Source organism: Pezoporus wallicus, unplaced genomic scaffold, assembly GCF_028554395.1.
Source record: "Pezoporus wallicus isolate ANWC-B61680 ecotype Strahan unplaced genomic scaffold, APGP_CSIRO_Pwel_v1 scaffold_13428, whole genome shotgun sequence".
Taxonomy (NCBI): Eukaryota; Metazoa; Chordata; class Aves; order Psittaciformes; family Psittacidae; genus Pezoporus; species Pezoporus wallicus.
This window is the reverse complement of record NW_026637482.1, coordinates 852,579-870,660: the sequence shown is the minus strand read 5'-3', so window position 1 is coordinate 870,660 and position 18,082 is coordinate 852,579. Positions and strand designations below refer to the sequence as shown.

At 45.8% G+C, this 18,082-nt stretch overlaps 1 long non-coding RNA gene across 1 annotated transcript in view; it reads left to right on the top strand.

The window, feature by feature from the left end:
- Nucleotides 1–18,082, top strand: part of LOC130597280 (uncharacterized) — a 97,573-nt gene that overhangs the window by 20,524 nt on the left and 58,967 nt on the right. The window contains exon 3 of the long non-coding RNA XR_008971708.1: nucleotides 7,178–7,270. This is a non-coding gene — a long non-coding RNA (uncharacterized LOC130597280). The remainder of the gene's footprint in view (nucleotides 1–7,177; nucleotides 7,271–18,082) is intronic.

Genomic DNA, 18,082 nt, shown 5'->3' with positions numbered 1-18,082 from the left:
GATCAGATGCAAGTTGAAGGCCAGACTGCGACGTTGCACCCATGGGAAGTTACCTTTAATAGCTCAGTGCTGCAAGTTCTGTGCATACGCAGCACTATAAATAGCATTCAGCAACATTGCGACCATCATTTGAAGCAATGTGACATATTGCAAAGTGCCACATGGCAGTATGCTGTAATACCCCGTGATAATAATGGAAATATAGGCAACTGTGAACAGTCTGTAATTTTAGTTGATGTACTTAATTGAAAACATGTTGGCATCACCTGGAGTGAACCAAAACCTATTCCAGGAACAAATCATAGAATCAGAGACTGCTTTGAGTTGGAAAGTGCCTTACCTAGTTCCAACCCCTGCCACAGGCACAGACCTCTTCCACTAGAGCAGCTTGCTCCAAGCTCCTATGTCCAACCTGGCCTTGAACACTGCCAGGGATGGGGCAGCCACAGCTTCTCTGGGCACCCTGTGCCAGCGCCTCAGCACCCTCACAGCAAAGAGCTTCTGCCTTATCTCCAACCTGAACTTCCCCTGTTCCAGTTTGAACCCATCACCCCTTGTTCTACCACTACAGTCCCTGATGAAGAGCTCCTCTCCAGCTTTCCTGCAGCCCCTTCAGGCACTGGAGCTGCTCTCAGGTCTCCCCTTCAGGAGCCTTCTCTTCCCCAGGCTGCCCCAGCCCAGCTCTCTCAGCCTGGCTCCAGAGCAGAGCTGCTCCAGCCCTCGCAGCATCTCCGTGGCCTCCCCTGTCCTCGCTCCAACAGCTCCACGTCCCTCTTGTGCTGCTGCCCTAGAGCTGGATCAGGACTGCAGGGGGGGTCTCCCCAGAGCACAGCAGAGGGGCAGGATCCCCTCCCTGAGCTGCTGCTCACGCTCTGGGGGTGCAGCCCAGCACACGGGGGGGTTCTGGGCTCAAGCGCTCACTGAAGCTGGGTCATGGGGAGCTTCTCCTCACCCAACACCCCAAGTCCTTCTCCTCAGGCTGCATCATCCAGTCTCCCCCAGCCTGTGTTTGTGCTGGGATTGCCTTCACCCAGGGGCAGGACCTTGCACTTGGCCTTGTTGAACTCCATGAGATTCACATGGTTTCACCTCTGTAGCATGTCCAGGTCCCTTTGGATCTCATCCCTTTCCTCCATTGTATCAACCGCACCACGCGGCTCAGTGTCATCACAAACTTTCTGAGGGTGCTCGATCCCACTGTCCATGTCACTGAGAAAGATATTGAGCAACACCAGAGACACTTAGGAGCAGCTCTCCTGAGAGCGCTTAAGAAGTTCTACAACACAGGAGTAGGTAATGAGGACAAAAGGAACCAGCAAAAAGTTTATTTAGTGAAGATAAAAGTGCATCTCCCTGGTGTAACTTTGCTCCATATATATTTTTATGGATGTGTATGACAATTTTACTTTGCAGGAATCTCTCTATAATAGTAAAACCAGAAATTATGTTGCTCACCAGGAGCTAAATTGTCCCATATATTGTCAGATAGGGTAAATGTTTTCAGGCTGCTATAATTTTCAACTTCTCCTATTTATTGCTGCAATTATTGTTTCACTGTTAACAATAATTTGACTCAGGGTTTTGTTTGCCAGGTACTTGCTTTGTTTAAACACCAGAAAATGCATTCCATAAAAGAAACCTTTGTATTTCAAAGCATTTTCTTGCAAATTTGACAGCATTTAAAATACTGAAATGCCTTTTTTTTTTTTTTTCTCTGCTCTTTTGTCTTCTCCTCATAAACCGGTCAACACTAAAGATTGATGAGGTCTTTGAATTCATCTAATGGACTTTTCCTACAGTTTGGGAGATGCTGGAAGGTTCACTTCTCCATTCTGTGCTTGTGCAGCTGCAGTGGAAGTGGAATTTGGGTTTTCTTTCTCATCCCGAGACTGCTGTAGTCTTTGACTTGGGGGCGGGGGGGGGGGGGGGGGGGGGGGGTGTAGAAGGAATTTGCAAGCTCCTCAGGCTCACTAGAAGCTTCTAATCAAGAGCTATTGTTGTTGCATCAAACTCAATTTGCATCGTTTCCCAGACCCAGTTTTGTACTTCCCTTCCGCAGCAAACACTCTCTGTAGGTTAGTGGGACCTTCCCACCAGCCTGGCTCACCCTGGCCATGGTGCTGTCCGGCTTGGGGCAGCTCTGAGGAAGTGTTCTGAAGTGTGCAGGTTTCTGGGCCAACAGACTGGGTCAGTGAAGAGATCCTGTGATAGTTAAAAGGAAAGCTCTAAACCAGAATGAGTCTGTATACCACAGCCGTTCACAAGACCTAGCTACCAGCCTGCTGGTTTTGGGTAAGCTTTAGTGCTTCTGGCTTTTTATTGTATACGCAGAGCAGTGAAGTCTCTCTGCTGGAGAGCATTATGGCTGAGGTCTCTAGAAGGTCATGTGTGGGCAGGAAACTGCAGGCTGAATCAAAACGCTTAATGTCATCCCCATCTCTTGCACAGGGGTGACCTCCCTCCTGTGATTTTGGTAGCTGGCCTTGACTCAGACATGGATTTGTGGGCATGGGGACTGCTGCCCCTGTGGGTACTTGCTGCTTCTCCCACCACCCTGATGTGAGCACAGTCTTGCTAGAGAGGTAGGGAGCGGGAAGAGAGACCTATTCCTATTCTTGGATGGCACTCATACATTAAAACAAAAAAGCCTACTTTTGCATTTAGCTTCAAACTAATTCATAATAAGGAGTTACTTGGAGAGCAGCCCTAGAGTTGCTGATATGAGAGCTGTCTGCCTGGAGGTCTGCCCTGAGATGCAGGTGCTGAAAAATGGGGCTGTCTGCCTGCCAAGTGGAGTAACTATGGGGATTCTGGGAGCATGGCTGGATAGGAAATTGGGCGGAAGCCGCAGATGACATAAGAGGTCTTTACTGCCAAAGTTGTCTGTAAGTAAAGGCTGGATCGATGGGCTGAGGCCAATTGTGTGAGGTTCAACAAGGCAAAGTGCTGGGTCTTGCACTTGGGTCACAACAACCCCATGCAACGCTCCAGGCTTGGGGAAGAGTGGCTGGAAAGCTGCCCGGCAGAAAAGGATGTGGGGTTATTGATCTGTAGGTCATTGAAAATGAGCCAGCTTGTGCCCAGGCAGCCAGAAAGGCCAATGGCATCCTGGCCTGTATCAGCAGCAGTGTGGCCACAGGGCCAGGACAGTGGTTGTGCCCCTGCACTGGGCACTGGTGAGGCTGTACCTCAAATCCTGTGCCCAGTGCTGGGCCCCTCACTACAGGAGAGACATTGAGGTGCTGGAGCGGGGCCAGAGCAGGCCAATGGAGCTGGAGCAGGTCCTGGAGCACAAGTGTGATGGGGAATGGCTGAGGGACCTGGGGGGTTCAGAAGGCTCAGGGGGGAGCTGATGGCTCCCTACAACTGCCTGACAGGAGGACGGAGCCAGGAGGGGCTGGGCTCTGCTCCCAAGGAACAAGGGATGGGACAAGAGGAAACAGCCTTGAGCTGCCCCAGGGCAGGTTTAGATGGAGCTGAGGAACAATTCCTTGCCCAGAGGGTGCTCAGGCATTGGAACAGGCTGCCCAGGGCAATGCTGGAGTCACTGTCCCTGGAGGCATTTAAAAGACATGTAGATGTAGCACTTGTGGATATGGTTTAGTAGTGGCCTTGGCAGGGCTGGATTAATGGTTGGACTTTATCTCAGAGGTCTTTTCCAATGTTAAATGATTCTAAAGGTCTGGGCTTTTGGGTCACATGGACTTTTCTAACTTTTCTCTTAGAATGTATCTCCTGAACTGCTGCATGCAGAAGGAGGGAGACCTCCTTTACAATGGAATAGAGGCAAGTTTGTGTTGTAATGAGGGTCACAAGTGTTTTAGACAGGGAAGCTACTGTTAGCACAAAAAAGCTATATTCTGTTGGCATCAAGTGAGTTACTCCCACTGCTTTCAAAATTTTGTAGCATGCAGATTCCTGGAAATCTGTGCACATGTGAAAATACTTAAATAGCGCATGTTTTCCATAAGTGCCATGAAGTACTGAACAGATACACTGCGATGAAGTTAAATGTTTTAAATATTCCTTGCTGAATAAATAGAAACAGATGACCCATGAAGGATGACTGTTTATCCCACTCATGAGAAGACCTTGATCATGTATTAATGAGGATCATAATAATTAACCTTCAAGGGTGAGATGACCTATATATATGCAGAATCTCATGCTGGCACACCTTGAACTTTGTGTAACAGCCAGATACCTTTGCTTCATTCCTAAATATGTCCTGTATCTATTTGCCCAGTGTGTGCCTGCACTTGCATTATGAGGTAATAAATAGTGACGTCTGGGGGTTAAAGAGTCTTCGTAAGAGCTGCTCTGAATTGATTAATCGGTAACTATTGATTACCAGCATGTTCTATTAATTTCATTATGATGTCTAAAGGGCAATCCATAACAATTAAATAAAAAGTCATCTGATAGCTTGTGGTAATTTGATTTGTAAATTTATTAGCTTATGTTCATTTACTCCAAATATGAGTAATTAATATTTTATGCAACTGCTTTGAAAGTGAGAATTCTGTGGGGATTCCTGTAATTGGGGCAGACAAACCTAGTTCACTGGGAACCTCCAATGTTAAGAAATGCTAATGGTGTGCAAATAAAGGAAGGAACTTGTAACTGAGGTTCCAATGCACAGTATTTTCTGTGTATGTGCAGAGAAACAAATACACCAATTACTGATTTCAAAAGATTTTCCTGTTATGGTGAATATTTTCTTACCTTTGTTTGTATTTCTATAGTCTTCCTTTGATTTTAGTGCAGTGCTTCTGCTGTTAATAAATGTAAAAGGTATTTCTTTCGTGGGAGAGGGCCCTGGTGTGTGGTTATGCCTTCTGATTTCCAATGCAAAACCAGCTCTAACTTTGAAATGAGGTGGGAAGGGGGTGGGTTCTCAAAGTTAGATGGACTGTCCTGTGGTAAATACAGGGACATACATTTTCAGCATCGATTGTAACTTCACACAGCCATGCTGATCGCTTGGCGAGATGGTCTACCATTTGGAGTAATTATTCCTTTGGATTATGCCATAAATATGCCTGCTAGGTGGGGAAGGAAGAGCAGTGTTTCTCTCAGAGCTTTCAAAAGCATTCTGATTTTTGCTTTCCTTGAGGAAGCTAATAACTGGTATAGAGACAAATGCAGGCATTATCGGCCAAAATTAAGGTATAAATCACCAGAGCAAGAATCTCAGCGTGGCTCTGCAGCGGTTGGGGGAAATCTGATTTTGCACTCTGCATTCTGTGTCATGTCTGTAACTCTGTCACAGCCCATTTGTTTGCCGTCCCTGGCACCTCGTTCTTCTTCACTTGAACATGCAGCTGATAATGACATGTCGGGTGAAGGGGTATCGGGGGCTCTGTCTGTGCTGGAGGAGGCAGCCATCGGTAACCAGCTGCAGTGCCCAGGCTCCGGCTGCTGCCGCTTGCTCTGGCTTCATGCCTGCAGTTGCAGTTCATCTGCAGTTTGTGCTGGTATCGAGGCTTGTTCTTGTGGTGAAATCACTGTTTCTGTGTTCAGACATGTTCTACCATTCCTATTCAGATTAATTAATTGTGGTGCAGTGATCTGGGCTGGACTGGGCTAGCCTTGCCAGTTTGAGTAATCCGACAGTAATCATTCCGGTGTTACAGGCAAGTTTTAGGCTAGGACCTCCTGTCATTCGTGCTATGCAGTAAGCTGTAGATCTCTCCCTGCAATCCAGAGGGAAATTTCGAAGGTTATAGAAGTTTAGATGTAGGCTGCCTCTATTGCACTGAAATGGCCAGACAGACCTGCTCATCTGAGCATCGTTACAGGAGTATAGCTGTGAGGCCCTAAAATCATAGGCACTGAAGTTACTTTCTGTTCTTGATCCTAGGGTGCAGAGCAAATGCAAGGACAATAGCTGTACCATGACTGTAGTGCTGCCTATTAAGCTCTGCTAGATTGTGTCATAGTATTGCCACATCCCTGGCAGTGTTCAAGTCCTGGTTGGACGGGGCTTGGAGCAACCTGCTCTAGTGGAAGGTGTCTCTCCCTGTGGCAGGGGGTTGGAACTGGGTGAGCTGTAAGGTCCCTTCCAGCCCAAACCAGCCTATGACTCTGTGATTTAATTGTGAAGGAGTGTTTCACTGCTGCAAAGCCATGCGCCATCTGCAGCCTTGTTACAGAGAGGCAGGATGAGACTGTGGGGCTAATTACAGCAAAGGCAATCAGGGCTTTCTTTTGAGATTGGAACAAATGGAATATTTTAGCTAAAATCTTTACTCTTTCCAGAGGGATGCATGCGTCAGCACTGAAAGGAAAGCTTTCCATCCCCATGATGGGAGCTGTTGGTCAAAAAAGAAACGTTACTTTTTGCACAGCATTTGCGTTGGATACTCATCTTGGCATTGGAGATGCATATCGATCTGCTCTAAATGAGATGGTGAAAGGATGTGAATCTGGATCTTTGGTGTGCTATATGCCTTCCGCGTTCCCTGAGCTGTTTGTTAGCTGTAATGGCTGTTCTGTGGCAGTTTTTTCAGTCGTGTAAGTGGTTGCATTATACCTATATCTCTGTGTCTACCTGTGAGTTGACTCCACCACTGGAGAATATACTCCATGAGACTGAGTCATTCCTGAATGTCCAACTTCTATTACTTGTTTTGTGACTTCAGGTTGTTACTTTTCCTTGAAACTTCCTCTACGAAATATAGGGAAAGAAACTTCTTTTTGTAGAATCGTGGAATGGTTGGAAGGGTCCTTAAAGCTCATCCAGTTTCAGCCCCCTGCCACAAGCAGGGACACCTTCCACTAGAGCAGGTGGCTCCGGCCCCTGTCCAACCTCTTTCTTATCATCAGATATGGTTACAAATTTCTAAATAATTATTTTTGTTCATCTCTCTTCTCTTCCCAAACTTCCAAGGTACAGCACTGAAAGATGGCTTTATTCTGGTGGGGCACCAGGTTGAAGCATCAGTTCTTTACTGAAGCTGATGTTTCCTGTGCTGCAGGACAGACCGCACTCTCCCCGCAGCTCCCTGGGGCTGCATTGGCTGTGCAACAATGCGAAATGCAAGCTGCACAGCCTGCCAGATCATCTAGATGGGGCTTATTTTTGCTGACCTCTCCTATTTATTGCTCTCTTATTTCTGGTGGCACCTAGAAACCAGAGTTCCTGACAAATTTTTGTTTATTTTCTTTTCCTCAGATCCCCAAAATGCTGCACAGCGTATTCCCAGGAACAGCCAGTGTGGAGCTGCAGTGGGAATGCTCTGCTGTCATAGAGGATTCCCTTTTTCAGGTATGTCTTTAATCCATTTAGCATGGCCTAAACTGATTTTCCTTTTTTGTGTTGTCCTACTTAATGAGACATCATGCACTGCAGAGTGAAGTGTTTAAGAAGGATGTCTTTGCTGATAAGCAGGCCATAATGCTGGCAAGGTCTCCTGGAAACTAAACACTAGTTTCTCTGAGCTCCTGTTGATAGGCATTAATAAAAGATGAAGTTAGGGTAATATGGTGTAATCTTTCATAGCTGATATTCTTACATTCCAAAATAGTCATGATGTTGTGAATTTCATCCTGATAGCTGTATGTCGGCTGGCTCTCTCCCAGATGTGGGATGTGAGCGTTTGTTGAACACTATTGCCTTTTTCTATTATCATTTCTACCACTTGTGTCTAGTAATGGGTTATACTAATATGGATAAATCCACTAAATGGATTCATTTGCTAGTAAGATGTAGGTGGTGTCTTTGAAAAGAATAACACCCCAGATTGTTTCAATTACATTGGTCACAGACTTCCTTTTATGGTCCTTTTACTTCCCTTATCTGTACTCTACAGTTCTCAAATTCTGTCACGTATTGATTACCATTAGCTTCCTCTTGAGTTTTCAAATGACAATTAAAAATATTTGTTTTAGTTGCTTTCCCTTTAAGGAAGACTAGCAAGCCTGTTATAAAGCAAAAATAAAGATGTTTTTTCCTTTTGTGAAATGGTGTTTCTTTTGGCATCTGGTGTTGGGTTTTTTAGAAATGAAAAAAGGCACATGAAAACAGAATAATTTCTATTTATATTTTTTGTCCTCACTGACTTATAATCATTTTGAGTTTAATGAAATTGGCCCTTTCAAAGCTCTGTGTGTGTGATTAGGGTGTAGACTATCCTTTCCTTTCGTGTAACAAATGTAATCAAGTCATGATCTCTTGCACTCAAGAAATAGCTGATTTCCAATTTTCTAGCCAATTCCTTATTTACTAAGATTATGACCATCATGTCAGTGACTTTGTCCTCCTTCCCGTACCTTCCCCATGGCCGTGACATTGGGTTAAGAAATGCGTATTTCTTAACCAGTTGAGTTCTTTGTACTGGTTGAGTAGTGATGAATGATGTTTGACCCAGTTGTCCTGGGACTGATTGCAAGAGTTTTTACTCCTAGTCTGGGAATTTGTCACGGGTGGAGTATGTCATCAGCAGTAACAATAATACAGATGGGGAATTCAATTGGTGTAACAACACAGTGATCAACTTTGGAGGTAGGAAGTCACGTAGTGGGAATTCTATTGTTGGGAATATGTATGAGTCAGATATAAGGTCTTTAAGTCTGTATATTCATAGGTTCAGCATCACTGATGTCCAATGGCTTTTACGGTTAGGTCAGGCTCATCAATCTCATCTATGATATATAGAATTTCAAGAGATAGTAAGGCAAGCAATATGAGGATGATAGCTGGTAGACTGCTCTCTTTGAAAGCTATTTTAGGACTGCTGCCTGTACTTGAAGTTCTTCGCTAACTGAAGACTCCAGGGACAGTTGAACAGGCTGTGTTTTTTTTTGTGTTAGGACACTGTTTCGTAACTCAGAATAATTTCTGCTATCTTCCTAGGGACCTGAACCAGTGGTATCATTTAGGAGTGTCACTTATCTGTGCTGCCAGGTGCTTTACAGTAGTATAGTAGAATCATAGAATAGTTAGGGTTGGAAAGGACCTTAAGATCATCTAGTACCAAGCCCCCTGCCATGGGCAGGGACACCTCACACTAAACCATGTTGTCACCCAAGACTCTGTCCAACCTGGTCTTGAGCACCACCAGGGATGGAGAATTCACAACCGCTTTGGGCAACCCATTCCAGTGTCTTATCACCCTTACAGTAGAGAACTTCTTCCATATATCCAATCTAAATTTCCCCTGTTTAAGTTTTAATCCATTACCCCTTGTCTTATCACTACAGTCCCTAATGAAGAGTCCATCCCCAGCATCATTATAAGCCCCCTTCAGATACTGGAAGGCTGCTCTGAGGTCTCCACGCAGCCTTCTCTTCTCCAGGATGAACAGCCCCAACTTTCTCAGCCTGTCTTCATACAGGAGGTGCTCCAGTCCCTGATCATCCTTGTGGCCTCCTCTGGACTTGTTCCAACAGTTCCATGTCCTTTTTATGTTGATGACACCAGAACTGCACACAATGCTCCAGATGAGGTCTCATGAGAGCAGAGTAGAGGGGCAGGATCACCTCCTTTGACCTGCTGGTCACGCTCCTTTTGATGCAGCCCAGGATACGGTGGCTTTCTGGGCTGCAAGCCCACACTGAAGCCGGCTCATGTTCATTTTCTCATCAGCCAATACCCCCAAGTCCTTCTCCTTGGGCTGCTCTGAATCTCTTCTCTGCCCAACCTGTAGCTGTGCCTGGGATTGCTCCGACCCAGGTGTAGGACCTTGCACTTGGCATGGTTAAACTTCATAAGGTTGGCATCAGCCCACCTCACAAGAGTGTCAAGGTCCCTCTGGATGGCATTCCTTCCCTCCAGTGGTGTCATCAGCAAACTTGCTGAGGGTGCACTCAATCCCACTGTCCATGTCAGCAACAAAGATGTTGAAAAAGACCATTGCTTTCTGATACAGCTGGAAGCAGAGACTCAGCCTGCACCCATGGAGATCCCACTACATGGAGTCCTTGCTACAAACCTGGTGATGACTCTGATCCCATGCAGCTAGTCTGCCCTCACGCTATGCTTAGACAACTGAGGTGTGGGGTTTCTGTGTGTTGTGTGCTTTGATTAGTGTTTGTCTCATCCTGTAACCCTGTGCAAACCACTTCTGCGTGGGTTCACCAGCCTCTGCAAAGCACCTTTGCTGTTTGCATAGTGTACAAACTGTACCTGCCTTCTTTGCTTAGCAGGGACTCAGCATTTCCTCTTGTGCATCTCTGCTCTTCCATTTCATGGGAAATATATTTTGGGAAATCAAGCTGGGATATTCCTGCTGTGATTCCCGCTTCTGGTGTGAGATCCAGGATCCCTCTGCAGAGCTCTTAGTGTCCCCTAAAACTCTTTCACGGCTCCTGCAAAGTTGGGCTGGGGTTAATTCCTGCCTGCTGCAGGGGCTTCTTCCTAGCCCTGTCCCTGGATACACCCCTTGGAAGCTGTTTCTTCTCTGCTAGCCTTTCTAGCCCTATTTAAAAGATAGGAATCTCTCATAAAAGGAAGGAAGCAAAACTCAAGGTTAAAGGGCTGAGGCTTCCCTGTTTGCTGGGAGGGAGTTGGGTTTGCTTGTACTTCACCTGTTCTGGGAGCTGGGGATATCTGGATTGGGTCCTCTGGCTTCTCTGAAGGGGAAGAAAAGCAGTGAGGCATTTCCTGTGTTGGGAACTGCTGGATAGCAGAGGTCAGGAAGCGTGGAGCTTGCTCTGCACTTATGAATAGTATCAAGCTTGGCAATTCTTCTTTGAAGGTTGCATTCAGTGAAAGTTTTTTTGTGCTAACCGAGGAAGGCAGTAGACAGAAGCCACAAAGATGAGCAGAAATCCATCTCCCACATCCGACACCACAATCTGGTTTTCTTCCACAAAGTCTGAAAATGTGTAAAAAATATTTATTTTGGGGATACAGGGAAGAAATGTGGGACCCTTCACAAACTAAATTGCCAGGTCCTTATAACTTAGAGTGTATGTAGATAAGAGGCTTCTTTTTTTTTTTTTTTCCTCATGGAAGTCATATGGGAAAAATTTCCTTTCATTTACAAAAGCAGCATTCGAGAGTTCTGGCATAAGACTTAGCGGGTGTTACCAACCCTATAACTAGAAAATGTGAACACAGAAGGCTTGTCCATGGATTTCTTTTTCCCTAGCATAAGGGTGCCTGCGTAAGCTGCCACCTGTGATCCATGCTGTCCAGGTCAAAAGACTTCAAAGTAGCGCTGGCAGAGAATATCTTCTTTCTGCATCTATGCATGCAGAGCCTATTTGCGAAATCCTTTTATGTTCCCTTCCCTTGGCTTCTCCCTCCCTTTTTCTTTTTAAGACATCTGTTTAAAACTCAGCATTTAAGGCAGACAGGGGTCTCTTGATTGCACAAGCATGCTCCTGGCTCTCTGATTCAGCCAATTAAGGGCTCAGGGAGCTGACATTACCATTTTAATGCTACTTATTGGGTGGCACAATTTGCTGCATGTGAAGAATAGAGTTCATGCCCCGCTATGTGCAAAGTGGCTTATTTGGCACATTTGTTGTTACAGAAATCTTTAATTAACAGTGGTTGCAGTATTTGTTTTCTCTGACTGAGGTGGGGATGGGAAAATAGAAACAAGCAGCAAACACAGTGTTTAATTGTAAAGTTAAACTGTTTATACTTTTTGCTTAGGGTCTTGTTATGGTGCTCATCACTGAATCGTTTTAACTGTATTGCTGGTTTTGTGTTGCATAGATTCTAGGAAAATATGGTGCCTGATACTGCTGTTTTTATTGTGAGAGTTAATCAGGATGAAGTCTAAGTTACCGATTGCATTGCGTTGGCGCTGGATTGACATAAGCTTTGGAAATAGAAAAAAGGAGCTTTGTTATGCTGAAATTATTAATGGACAGAAAAGAACACACCCTAAATGCAGTGTTTTGAATATGTTAGTCTAATAAAAGCCTTAATCTTATCAAAATACGACTAATGGGTATTATTAGTCCAACTACAATGACAGGCACTCATAGTTCAAATCATGTAGTTAATATGGAAAAGGTTCACTAATGATAGAGCCAAAGGCATGCTGTTCCTCCAAGGGGCAGGATGGTGACTCAGGACAGCTGGGCTTCAGTGCTGGAGGTGGAGGTTGGTTATTCATGATAGCTGCAATCTTATTTATGCGCTACACATAAACAAGTATACTGTGTATGGGGACTTGGAACAAAACTGCATAACTTGCAGCACGAAAGGGCTGGCTCATGGCTTGGGAAATACTAGCTAAATGTAAACCTGAGCAAAAAAAAAAAACCATGGGTAGTTGGATTTGAGAGCATAAAGGCCTGCAAACACATTGCAAATGCAAAATCAACCTGTGCGTGGCTTGGGTTAGAGGTCTCAAAAGTATGACAGGCATAAGTAGGGATTAAGAAAAGGAAGGAGTTTGGTTTTTTCTCCTTAAAAGATTAGCCTGGGTGTTGGTAGCATTAATGAATTGAAAGCAGCTCACTGAGGTCAGGGTGGTGCACCTCAGCAACTCTCTGTAGGTGCAGCAATAATGATTTGTAACTACAGGAAAGAAAGAGCCCTGCCAGGGTGCTGTACCTTAGAACAAGGAGCAGGGAGAGCAGAAGACAGATGCCTGGGTGACAACCATGTTGCGAAAGGCTGAAATAGGCTAGTTTAAAAAACCAACCAAACAACAGACCCACAAACAACCAAAAACCACCTCCCCCAACCATTGCCATACCACCCATGGGAGAATCAGGAGTTGAAGAAAAAATAGCTTAAACTATAAGGACAAGTTCTTTAGACAAATGTGATTCAAGTAGCCTCCGCTGGCCTTGCTCTTTAAGATTAACACTGATGGGAATTAGGTCACATATCAGACAAGACACCATTATCCTTCCTTTTCTTGGCGTCTTCTTTCTTTTCTGCTCTTTGGGTGAGAAAGTAAACCCTTTCTCATTAATATTTTCTGTGATGAGGGAGTGCAAAGCCCAGTGCAGTGGTGGAATTGCTGCCCCTGGAGGTGTTAGAAAGATGAGTAGATGTGGTGTTTGGGGACATGATTTAGGGGTGGCCTTGGCAGTGCTGGGTTAATGGTGAGGTTCAATGACCTTAAGGGTCTTTTCCAACCTAAACAATTCTGTGATTCTATTGCCTGCATTTCTGCATGGGCTATTATGTGCATTAGGTGTGCGAGTGCTCATGGCACAGGTCATTGCATGTCTGTATCCTATGTCAGCAGTAGCTTCTCCTGAGTGTTTCTGTGTGGCTCTGCTTAGTCCACTTGGAAAATAGAGCAAATACACTGCTGCAGAGAGCTACTCCTGGAGCATACTAAGAGCATTTAAGTATTTTTGATGTTTGCTAACCTTGTAGCCTTGAAATAGCTGAATAGCCTCCTGTTAGGATGCTTTTTTTTTTGTTTGTTTGTTTGCTTTGAATCCTGTAGCTTGAAGCTGTGCTGGATAAAATTCTTCAGGGAGTCATGTAGAGCTAGCACTAAACCAGAGAAATTTATTCCCTTTTCTGCTTCTTATTTCTACAACTTTTTGGTTGTTGCTGTTCATGAGAGTCAATCCTAGAATGGTTTAGGTAGGAAAAGATCTTAAGCTCATCCACTTCCAACCCACTGCCACAGGCAGGGACACCTTCCACTAGGGCAGGTTGATCCAAGCCCCTGTTTTCAACCTGGCCTTGAACACTGCCAGGAATGGGGCAGCCACAGCTTCTCTGAGCAACCCTCACAGGGAAGATCTTCTGCCTAAGAGCTGACCTCAGTCTCCCCTCTGGCAGGTTAAAGCCATTCACCTTGGCCTGTCCCTACAGGCCCTTGTCCAAAGCCCCTCTCCAGCTTTCTTTAGGCAATGAGTAACATCTTTCTCAGTGCTGTGAGGGAACAGCTTCGCTCTTTTAATATTGGAGAGGAGAATTTTGTTAAGGAAAACTGAAAGTGAGGTGGCAGTGCCTGGCCTTGGGCGTGCAGAGCCTGCAAGCAAGGTCTTCCCTCTATCACTCTCTGGTTCAGGTTGAGCTTTAGCACAGCTTGTGGTCTGTTCCCATTGTCTGCAGCACCACAAAAGCCTTGATTGCTCCTTCTGCAGGGCTGAAAACTAGTGTGCCACAAAGGCAGGCATGCAAGACCCATTGCACCTCCTGGTGTAGCATTATCAAACATTTATTCAGTACAATGCACCATCCAGAATTCATAAAACTTCATAACAAAAAAATACAGCAGTGATGCCAGACAACAGGGAGGATGCGATCAGTGGTGAGACACTTAGTGTTAAGAAGCTTCTCGGCAGGTTAAATTACTGGGGAGGATGGGGGAGTTTAACAGTACAGTTGTTTAAAACAACAACAGTTGCTTATTTTTGAAGGGTTAACAAACCCTTGGGGGGGGGGGGGGGGAATGGTTAACAGCTACCCAAAAAGAGGCGAGTTAAAAAACAGGCGGTATGAGGACTTGTTTCAATGCAGAGTAGATCACAGAATCACAGTATCACTAGGGTTGGAAGGGACCTCTGGAGATCATCCTTTCCAGTCCCCTGCCAAGGCAGGGCCACCCAGAGCAGGTCACAAAAGGAACATGTCCAGGCAGGTTTGAATATCTCCAGAGAAGGAGACTCCACAAACCCCCTGTCTCAGTGCTCTGACATCCTCAATGCAAAGGAGTTCTTCCTCATGCGGAGGTGAAACTTGTTGTTCAGTTTATGGTCACCACTCCTTGTCTTGTCACTGGCCACCACTGGAAAGAGCCTGGCACCATCCTCCTGGTGCCACTTTTATGATATTGATCTGCATTGGTGAGATCCCCTCTCAGGCTGCTCTTCTCCAGACTAAACAGACCCAGATCCCACAATCTCTCCTCAAAAGCGAGGTACTCCAGACCCTTGAGCATCCTTGTGGCCTCCGCTGGACCCTCTTCAGCAGCTCCTTGCCTTTCTTGCACTGAGGAGTCCAGAACTGGACACAATGTTCCAGGTGTGGCCTCACCAATGTGGAGCAGATGAAAGGAATGGGGTAGGAGGAAGGCTTTGAACCTCGCAGAACGTGCTCAAAAATGATTGTGTGTGTATAACCATGTGTCACAAACAGCCCTCACAGGTTGGTGGGGAAAGAGCCACAAGGGCAGCATGAGGCAGGTGAGAGGGATGAGACCCAAGTGACTATAGTGAAAGCCCAAACAGTGCTCCAACAGAAGGTTCCAGAAGTAGGAAAGGGAAGTCGTGATACATTCCTGGTGCCTCCTCTCTTGACTGACTGGTGTCTCAACTACTCCTGGAACTGAGGTGAGGGAAGGTTCCAGAAGTCCAGGAACTGGGTATAATAAATAGGGGTGCATACAAGCCTCTGTGGTACTCCCTCCACCCCCACTGGCAGGTCTGATGCTGGATCCAGGATTGGTGATCTCCCAGTCTCTCCCCCACTTCTCGTCCCCTTGTAACACAGGGCCTACCTTGACTTATGAAGATCCATAGCTTAGGTGGAATAGAATTGTGAGAGGGTCAGCGTTTACAGGATATTTGTTCCATTACAGTTGGTGTTTATGTACAGACGTTGAGTGTTTTCTCACCTTGATCCCAGGGGCTTTGTGAATCTTAGTCACTCCTCTTTCTGTAGGTGGGATGTGACAGCAGAAAGGAGGCTGGTTTCTGTGCTCTCTTTCTACATGTCTCTTTGTGATGCCTGTTGTGCTGGTGCTGCTTGTTTCCATGCAGGGACTTGGCTTTGCAAAGAGGTGTTCCTACCTGGTGGGGCCAAGGGCGTTTTGTTTCTTGGGATGTGAAAGCCCAAGCCTAGGAGGGCCAGACCTAGCTCTTGGGGTTGTACAAAGGCATCTGCATCCACGAAAGTTTATGGAGGACAGGGAAGGAAAATGACCTGCTCACCTGCACCAGAGACACAAGGTCCAGCGGGGCAGTCAGGTACTCAATCTGTCTGACAGAGGTGTGCAACTGAGCTGGGTGACAGCCAGGGCTTCAGGCATGCTGTTCTTAGGTTCTTACATTTGTTTTTATTTTCTTCTTTAGCTGTTCTGGCACCCACTCAAAACACGGCGGGGTACCTTGCTTTTCTCAAAAAGAACAAAATTTGATGCAAATGCATCTAAAGGTGTCCTTGTCAGAAGTCCTGCCCTAAAGAGTAGGAGAAGGCTTAGGGGAGGCCTTGGAACAGTCTTCCAATACCTAAAGAGACTTCAAGAAACCTGGAAATGGGCTTTGGACAAGGGCCTGTAGGGATAGGCCAAGGGGAATGGCTTTAACCTGCCCGAGGGGAGACTGAGATGTGCTCTTAGGCAGAAGCTCTTCCCTGTGAGGGTGCTGAGGCGCTGGCACAGGGTGCCCAGAGAAGCTGTGGCTGCCCCATCCCTGGCAGTGCTCAAGGCCAGGTTGGACACAGGGGCTTGGAGCAAGATGCTCTAGTGGAAGGTGTCCCTGCCCGTGGCAGGGGTTGGAGCTGGAGGAGCTTTAAGAAACCTTCCGACATAAAGCAGTCTGTCATGCCATGATTCTAAATTCTTCTCCAAAGTGGGGTAGGCAGCAATGGTAAGTTTTGACTGCTCACATGAATTGATGAGATAGGAAGCATGGGGAAATACTTCATGGAGCTGCCTTATATGTGGAAAGAACAACTGCCAAGCCAAGCTATGAAGCAAGAAGCTTTCGTTTAATTGAGACCATAATAAGGAACAGTGCAAGGGAAGAAAAGCGCTGTAGTCAGAGCTGAAGCACTCAGGTACTGCTCAGCTGCTTGAAAAACCAGCTGAGATGTGAGCCTTTCAGAGAAGTGGGAGAAAAATACAGCTCATTTTATTCTAGCAATTCATTTACTTTTATAGAACTACTTAAAAAATGGTGGCAGTGAATTACCAGAACAGAGCTTTATGGCAAGAAGCTAATGACTTCAAAACCCGATTCATTAAAAAAGAAAAAATAGAAACTTACAATCAATGTTCCCTTGGGCTTGTTGTACAGTTTATTTGGAATGTTTTTCAGTAAATTATGACTAATTTGAATTCATGCATCTCCTTTTTTGTACACATTAGCAAGCAACTGCCTATTTAAATATGATGTGCTTCTGGAAGTCAGGCAAAAGTTGTGTCCTCTCCATCAAATCGCTGTCCCAGGAAGTGGTAGCAGAAACTCTCTGGAGGGTTTGGATGCTAAACACAGATTAAGGCAGAGATCTGGGAGCAAACCAACCTCCTTCCTGAGAGTGGTTCCCAGAATGCTGCTGTACTCCAGGGAACTGACTTCAGTACCAGCCAGCATCAACCATCTTGCAGTGGGAACCCCTAGAAAAGTGGAAAAGTATTTCCCAGCTCTAGGCAGCACCCTGTAGGTGTTATTGCCTGCAATTTACAGAGGTTTAAGGATCTCAGTTTGCCAGTGTGGGCTGCTATGGGAGAGTGAGCAGGGCTCAGACGCTCTCACAGGAAAGGGACCCATGTAGCTGGGATGCTGAGGGGTACGGTGAGCCCTCTGCTGAGCAGTGCAGGGCTGCTCAGTGATGGAAGAAGTGTGGGATGTGCTTCTTGACATCATAACTCTCTCTGGGTATTGGGAACTTTACTGACCCTTGGGCAGTACTGCCAGCTCCATGGGCATTTGTGCTGACTCTTTTTCCCCCTTCCATTCATAGCTCACATCTGATCTTCATCACTGTTTTGGTTTAGGGCAATTGGAGCTCTGTTCATGGGCTCTCACTGACCAGCAGAGTGTGGGTGTACCTGTGTTGTTGCTGGAGACACAGTAAAATATGAACTCGGTGTGCCCCTGTTCCTCTGGTCACTGCTGTCTATTCTTGCCCCAAAACATCATAATGTGCCCTAAAGCTTATACTGGAGTGCAGATGGGAGTCAAATGGGGGAATGTGGTGTGACAGTCCAGTCCCATGCTCTGAATTCTGCTAACGTTCAGGGATGCAGCAAAAATAAATACTGCCATATTGCCTAAAGGCGCTGTAAATTCAAACCATAAATGTAGAATGAATGTGAGAATTATCTGTGCTCTGCAAGACAAAGCACATGACACTTACCCTGATCTGCCTAAGTGGACCTGGCTGAAGGCTATCTCTCTGGCACAGAAGCCTCTCCAAAAGTACACAAGTACCCATAGCTTGATCTGCCTTCTGTTGTGCCTCCCTGCCTACTGATCT